The sequence below is a fragment of the Elaeis guineensis genome, chromosome 1, assembly GCF_000442705.2.
Source record: "Elaeis guineensis isolate ETL-2024a chromosome 1, EG11, whole genome shotgun sequence".
In the NCBI taxonomy this organism is placed as follows: domain Eukaryota; kingdom Viridiplantae; phylum Streptophyta; class Magnoliopsida; order Arecales; family Arecaceae; genus Elaeis; species Elaeis guineensis.
In genome coordinates, this window is record NC_025993.2 from 102406757 (window position 1) to 102415677 (window position 8921).

Genomic DNA, 8921 nt, shown 5'->3' on the forward strand with positions numbered 1-8921 from the left:
CTATTACCGACGGTATTAGCATCGATAATGCTGTCACTAATATTTTTTAAAAATTTTAATTAAGAAAAAAATTAAAATAAAAAAATATTAGTGATGGATTTGTTATCACCAATATCGTCACTAATTACACATATTAATGATGGGATTATTACCATCACTAGTAGTGATAATTAGCAATGATCTTATTTTTGATGAACTTTTAGTGATGGCAGTCCGTCGCTAATAATATTGGTGATGGAGATCAGGTTATTAGTGATGGCTAATAGCGATGGCAATTAGCCATCGCTAATAACCTATTTTCTTGTAGTGAATATACAAGTATAATTTTTAGAATAAAAATTTAAAATAAAAAATAGACTCTTTGAAGCACAGAGAAGAAACTGATGATTTATTCTTTTGAAGTTTGACTTCTTCAATTGAAGCTAAAGAGGATGTAGAAGAAGTTGATGAAGATTATTTTTTGAAAGCTCTCAATTCTATGCACTTAATCATCTCTTTTCTCTCTTTTTTGGAACTTTGACTCAGGTAACTCAAGTCGACTCGAGATGTCTCTCGATGCTTTGAATTTTCTATTCCAAAAATTACTTTTCTATCATTTTGTGTTGGAGTCGACTCAGATGATACATGAGTCAACTCGAGGACCTACTGGCTGAAAGTTTAGCATGCCAGATCCTTTATTTCTTTTATTTTCAACTTGGATCGACTCGGATGATAGCCAACTAAAAAGTTCTGAATATTTTTTTTGTATGAGTGGCTTTTTGACTTTAATTTTTGAGAATCTCTTTCACTTTGATTTTTATGATCTTTCACAACCATGAAAGCTTCCAAAACTTCTTATTTGAGATTTATTTAGCTCTTTAAATGCATTCTTTTGATACATTAGAATGTTTCTAAAATATTGACTTTATCAAACTATTAATTTCATTATACACTCAAACATTTTGTTATCCATCAAAATTAATCCCTGGGGTAAACATCTCTTCTTCTTTTTCCCCAAATTAAAAGAACTTGTTGGTGAAAATTTTGTACGGACCGAATTCATGAAAAGACCTAGAGCCCAAAATAGCTACATCTAGTAGGCCAATCAATTAGAGCTTTCGCCAACTCAAGATCGGTCATTGCTTTCTCCATCGATCTAAGATTGGAAGTTATCTTTCATCGGTTAGTCCTCTACAACCATCCATTGGAGCCTTGCTCATTGACAGTGACTCGACGACCCTTGCAAGCTATCACTGAAGACTCCTCGTTGGCCGACCATTCATGCATTGTGGAGCAAATCTTGACGATGGCACAAGGTGATCGATCCCTAGTCATCGCCGACCATTCCTTGCCTTCACAATGCTCAAGTTAGCAACTCCATTCAAACACAGCACCCATTAGGCAACAGCTATCGTGGGACCAATAAAGCAACCATAATCACTGCATCCCAAAAATATTGAGCGATAATCTCATGCCCAATGAATCACATCCTGATTGTGTGGGATCGCACCAACCAACTTACCAACTGAAGCTCCAACTCTCCACTATAAAAGAGATCAATAGAGGACGCCTAAAGAAGGTACTTAATTACTCTATCTCTCACACTCTTCTTTCTATTGGATGAGATCTTGACTTGAGCATCAAAGGATCCTAGCCGAAGCCACCTCTGATTTGGACTTTTTTGCAGGTTGTGCACCTAGGAGGCCCATCTTGTCATCTACTCCAGTGTTTTGACACCAGACGGTTTCTCACACCAATAGATGGGCACTATAGAAAGGGCTTTTTGATCCATTTTTGGAGGAGCACAGATCGAGAGCAGACATTGTACCATCAAAGTGAGTCTCATCCTGTCTCACCAATGCTACCACCTCCCACCAGGTAGAGAGACAGGCCAATAATTAGGTGCAACCACTAATGATGGAGACTCCTCTGTCAACCCAGCCAGTACTGATCATGATGGATCAGTTTAATCTACTCTTTCAGTAGGTCCAAACTTTGACGGCCACCATCCAAACGGTCCAAACCATTCTTGTAGCTTCTTTGATAGTGCCACAGCCTGATTAGGCTGCCACCGCACCCCCTTCAGTGGTGCCGCTAGTATTTCCCTCAGTGGCACCACCAACACCTCCTGTGGTGGCACCCCCATTGAATCTGTCTCCACGACACCACTACAATCAAAATAGTCGTGAGTGTCTTCGTCGAGTCCAGAGAGGAGGCAGAGCCTCTAGGGCCACCATAGGACCCGAAAACTAGTAAGGCAGCAATCTCCCAGCCCGCGATCAGGGCTTGATTCAACCCCTGCTCACCACTCTCTCTATCACTCTGACATCTACACCGCTCAAGATCTGACCATTGAAAGGCAGTTTCAGATGCTCGATAAGCAGATCGATGCAATGAATAACTCCTCCATGATGTAACTCTATGAGGGATTCAGTAGTGAGCCATCTTTCACCCTGAGGATAATGCAGGAGCCGCTTCCTCAGCTCTTGAAGGTGTCCCAGTTTGAGGCCTAAGATAGGACCGCCAACCCCGTCGATCATCTAGAGGCCTTCAAGGCAGTGATGCTTCTACATGGAGCAACTGATGACATCTTTTATCGAGCATTTCCTACTGCTCTTAAGGAGGCGGCTCGACAATGGTATTCAAGTTTGAAATCAACCTCAATTCACTCTTTTGAAGAGTTATATCGATCTTTCATCGACTGTTTTATCAGTAGCCAACGACAACAAAAGCGATCTGACTACCTCCACACCATTAAGCAAAAGGAGGGGGAGTCAATCCACACTTTCATCAGTCTTTTTAATGCAGTGACCCTGGAGGTTCATGACCTAGATTAGTTGGTCACGATGTCCGCTATGATGGATGGAATTTTAAAGAACGACCTTAAAAAATCATTGATGAAAATTTTTTCTTGAGATTTTTTTGATATGCTTGATCATGTGCCCATATGGAGGAGGTCTTCATCGAAGAAGCTGCTATCGATTATGTTGCAGCAGGACAGAATAAGGAGTGCTCTCCATAGCAAGAGGAGAGATCCCACCAACACTCCCGATCCTCATTTTAGAAATACAAAAATGGGGGTGCTGCTCAGAAACACTGACGTCGGAGCTCTCAAGGAAGGGATTGGCAACCTTCACCGTCGAGGAGGTATACCAACTATATTCCACTGAATACACCTAGGTCTCAGGTCCTAATGCAAATAAGGGAGCAGCTTCCAAAAGCAAGAAAGCTTCGAAACCCCCCACATCTGAGGAATCTTAATAAATATTACTTGTACCATCATGATCACGACCATGATATAGAAGATTGTGCCAATCTTTAGGACAAAATAAAAGACTTCATCAGGCATGGCCGCCTAAATCACTTCATCCTATGGAGATGAGCACGGCAAGAGCGACAGGAGCGGTGAAGAAGGTGCCAGAGGTCTCTTCGTTCGAATGAGTAACCTGTGGTAGGTGACACAGGTGGCACCGCAGGAGGACTGACCCCCGACTGGTATGATCAATGCCATTAGTGGGGGGCATAGGGGTGGAAGGCTTAGTGGAGATGAAGAGGCATCAAAGAGACAGAAGACTGGGGAGCTGATAACTTTCACTGAGGAAGATGCCTGAGAAGTTCAGTTTCCACATAATGATGTGGTCATTGTAACTTTAAATATCACAAATTATGATGTACACCATGTCTTGATAGATAATAAAAGCTCTATCAATGTATTGTTTTATGATGCTTTTTTGAAGATAGGGATACCTACAAATCGATTGGGAAGAATGGACTCCCCACTCATCAGATTTATCAGAGACACCATTCCTGTTGAAGGGGTCATCACCTTGCCCTTAAAGGTTGGCCGATCTCTTGCTCAGTCCACCATGCAAGTAGATTTTCTGATCGTCCGTATGGATAATGAACTTGGGTGTTTCTGATCCGGGATACCAGAATCTATATCCTTTGACCCTACTCGCATAACCAAGAAAGCCTCAACCCACCCACTGCCTTTGTTCTCAGTTTTCACTTTTCAATATTAACATGAACATATGCAGGACAACCAACCACTCTGAAATTAGAGTAGTTCGGAGGCTTACCTGACCACACTTCTTCTGTTGATCCTTGCCAAGGCTTTCACAGCATCAACCCTAATGGATTTGGTGAAGCATGCTTAATAGAAAAATGCCAAGAGTTTTTTATTCTTCTTCAACCTTTCTTCGATAGGCTCAGAGGTATCAACCCTATGATATTCACATGGGGCTCCAAGCATCATTAGCCTACAATGCCATTCTTGATCGATCAGGTCTGAATGCTCTCCGAGCTATCGTATCAATATACCACCTGAAGATGAAGTTTTTGATGGCTAGTGGAGTTGGAGAAGTCCATGGAGACCAAGACTTGGCACGATATTGCAACAACATCACTCTTCAAGGAGGTCGCTCCAGCAAGTCATACCCAATCGAGGGGTTGGACACTTGTGATGGGCTAGCTGAGTAGCGGGGAAAGCCCATTGAGGATCTTTTCTCAATTCCACTGATTGATGGAAATCTAGAGCATTACAGTTCAGGTTGGATCGAACTTGGATGAGGTAATGAAAAACTAGCTAACCTTCTTTTTGCAAGCAAACTCAGATGTCTTCGCTTGGACGTCAGCAAACATGTCAGAAATTGATCCTTCTATGATCATGCACCGACTGAACGTGAGTCCAAAGTACTACCCCATCAAGCAAAAGAAGAGGAATTTCACCCCAAAGCGACAGAAGGTAATAGTCGAGGAGGTAGATTAGCTACTCCAGACAAGTTTTATTAAGGAGACAACCTACCCAAAGTGGATAGCTAATGTGGTTATGGTGAAGAAGGCAAATGGTAAATGGTGGATCTGCATCAACTTCACTGACCTTAACAAGGCTTGTCCAAAAAATAGCTATCTCTATCGAGGATTGATCAGATGGTCGATGCTACGTCGGACCACAAACTCTCATCCTTTATGAATACCTTCTCTAGCTATAATCAAATCTGGATGGTGCCTGAAGATGAGGACAAGACCTCCTATTTTACTGACTGAGGTCTTTTTTATTACAAGATAAAACCTTTCGATCGAAAAAATGTAGGTGTGACCTATTACCACCTTATAAACAAAGTCTTTAAGGATTAGATTGGATGAAATATGGAGATATACATGGATGATATCCTCATCAAATGTAGATCCGAAAAAACTCATATTGATGACCTCGAAGAAGCCTTCTCCACTCTACAAAAGTATAGGATGAAACTGAATCCGATCAAATGTGCTTTCAAAGTAACCTTCAAAAAATTCTTATGCTTTATGGTCTCCAACTGAGGAATTAAGGCCAATCCAGAGAAGATAAAGGCAATTTAGGAGATAACTCTCCTAAGAACAATCAAAAAAGTACAATGCCTTATGGGAAAGTCGTCGCTCTGAACCAGTTTGTCTCAAGGTCGATAGAATGATGTTTGCCTTTCTTCTAAGTCCTGAAGCAGTCAAAGAACTTTCAGTGGACTGAAGAGTATCGGAAAGCATTTAACCAACCTTAAGAACTACCTTGGTTTTGCTCCACTACTCCATAAGCCTGACTTTGACAAAGAGTTATATTTATACCTTGCTGTTTCACTTGTTACCATGAGCACAGTGCTGGTCCAAGTGCAAAACAAGATACGAAGCCAATCTACTACATCAGTCGAATATTGAGGGATGCAGAGATCAGATATTTGAAGTTAGAAATGCTGATCTACGCACTCCTCATCATGGCTAGAAAACTTCGACCCTACTTTCAGGCTCACACCATCATCCTCCTAATCGATCAGCCAATAAAAAATATCCTTCATCGACCAGACACATCTAGATGGATCGCAAAGTGGGCAGTCGAGCTCTCAAAATTTGACATCCAATACTAGCCCCGACCATCCATTAAGGCATAGATTCTAGCCAATTTCATGGCCGAATGTACTATTCTAGATGAGCCAGCTTAGCAGAAAGAGTTGAAACCACAAATCCTAGCCGACGAAGGACCTTTAGAGGTTGATGACAACTCTTGGGTAATACATATAGATGGCTCGTCCAACTCCTTAGGATCTAGAGTAGGTTTGATTTTACTAGTTCAGAGGGGATGGTGGTAGAGTACGCTTTATGGTTTGAGTTTCCAACCACAAAAAATGAAGCCAAATATAAGGCCTTGGCTGCTAGGCTCCAAATAGCCAGAGAGCTGGGGATACAAGATTTGAAGGTTTGCAGCGATTTTCATTTGGTCATCAGACATATTTAGGGTAGTTATGAAGCCTGGAGAGAAAATATGATAAAATACCTTCAGAAAGTCAAAGCCCTGGCATCTACTTTCAGTAAGTACCCAGGTTGGAGAACTCGAGGCAGACTTATTGTCCAAATTAGCAATGTCGGTGCCATCCGAGTTGCCAAAAAAAATATTTTTTGAAGTAATGAGCCGACCAAGTATTGAAGAGTTGATGACCATACCACAGATTGATGGGGAACCCTCCTGCATCGATCCATTAGGAAGTTATTTCAAAGAAGGGACCTTGCCTACAGACCGAAAAGAAGCTTGAAAGATCATATATCAATCAGCCAAATATCTCCTTCATGAGGATAAGCTGTACCAGAGGTCCCATTCACTGTCCCTTTTGAAATATCTACGACCATCTGAAGCTGACTACACTCTCTGAAAAGTACACAAAGGGATCTGTGGGAATTACATCGGCAAGAGAGCATTAGCCTACAAAATTCTCAGACAAGGCTACTACTGGCCGACCATGCAGAAGGACTCCGAGGACTATATGCGATAGTGTGATAAGTGTCAGAGAAATTCCAACATACAATGGCTGCCCCCCATGTCGATCACTCCTATGTGCACCCCTTGGCCCTTTGTGCAGTGGGGGATGGATATCCTCAATCCTTTACCATAGGCATCAGGCCAACGCAAATTTTTGCTCATCGTCATGGACTATTTTATCAAATGGGTAGAAGCTGAATCTCTTATCCATATCACAGAAGCAAGGGTAGTGGACTTTGTTAGGAAGTTAATTATTTGTCAGTTTGGTCTACCCCAAGTGTTGATCACTGATAATGGGCGTCAGTTCAAGCAAGCCAAATTTGAAAGATTCTTTGAGGAGCATGGGATAGCGCATCACCTCACCTCCATCATCCATCCTCAAGCAAATGGTGAAGCAGAGGTAACAAATCGCATAATACTACGAGGGTTGAAGACAAGGTTGGGCAAAACTAAAGGATCTTAGGCCGACGAGCACTACAATAAAATAGGTTATTAGCGACAAAAACTTTTCGTCACTAATAAATGATTTTTATCGCTAATACATATTAGCGATGAAATTTTGATTGCTAATTTTTCATCACAAATAATCCCGACATTGATAATATTTTATGATGAAAAAAATATTTTATCGTTAATAAAAGATATTTACAATGAATACTTTTCTTGTTAAAAAAAATAGGATGAAAAAATTTAATCTAAAAAAAAGTATTTGCGATAAAAAAACCATCAATGATAAATAAAAAATTAATAGCGATGAAATTATTTTCATCGCTATTATTTTCAAAAGTTTTAGCGACAAAAAATTTATATCGTAAAAAATATTTTTTGCAACAAAAATAATTCATCACTATTAATTTAATAAAAATAAATTAAATTAAATAATATTAGTGATAAAAACTTTCATCGTAAATAAGATAATTTTTTATAAAAATTTACATTGCTAGTAATCATTTACGATGAAAAAGTATTCATCACTGTTAATTATATATTTATTGATAAATTAAATTATGTTAGTAAAATATTTTTGGTGATGAATATTTCATCAAAAATAATTTCATCACTAATAATTTAGTCATATTTTTTAAAAAAATTATGAATATATATTTTAAATTTATATGTATAATATTTTTTATAAATTAAAAAATAAAAATAAAAAATTTACATAATAAAATGATAAATAATTTTTATTATTTTATTATATTAAATTAAAATTATAAATTATTTAAAATAAAAAAAATACATCAATAAGCCATCAAATATCATCAACTGGAGATGGAGCTCGAACTGACGATGGAGCTTGGATCGACCTGCTGCTGCCTCATCAACTGTATGGTCTGGCACTATAAGAAAATAAGTTATTAGCTATAAAAAATTTTCATCGCTAATAAGTCAATTTCATCGCTAATAATAATTAGCGATGAAAAGTTTATCACTAAAATTTCATCATAAAAAATACCATCATTGATAATATTTTACAATAAAAATTTCTTTTCATTGCCAATAAAAATAATTTACTATAAAATATTTTCATCATAAAAAACTAAAAATGAAAAAGCTTATTCATAAAAAAAATAATTTACGATGAAAATAATGATCGTTAATAAATAACAAATTAATAGCGATAAAAGCATATTCATCTCTATTATTTTGAACTTTTTAGTGACAAAAATTTTCCAGCACAAAAAATTTTATTTAATTAAAAAATAAAAATTAAAAAACTTTAGCGACTAATATTTATGTCATAAATAAATATTTTTTTGATATAATTTTATATTACTAATAATTATTTATGATAAAAAATTTTCATCACTGTTAATTATATATTTTTAAAAAAATTAAATTATTTTTATAATTTTTTTATGATGAATATTTCATCAGTAATAATTCTATCACTAATTATTTTTTTTTAAATTTGAATATATTTTTTTAAGTTATATGTATAATATTTTTTATAAATTAAAAAATTTATATAATAAAATAATAAATAAATTTTATTATTTTATTATATCAAATTAAAATTATAAGAGTTTTAAAAAAATACATCAAAGAGCCATCACATATCGGCATGTGGAGAATGAGGTGGGGATGGGGAATGCTCGACGAAGCTCAGATCGATCTGCTGCTGGCTCAACATCTAGATCGTCTGCTCCATGTGCGC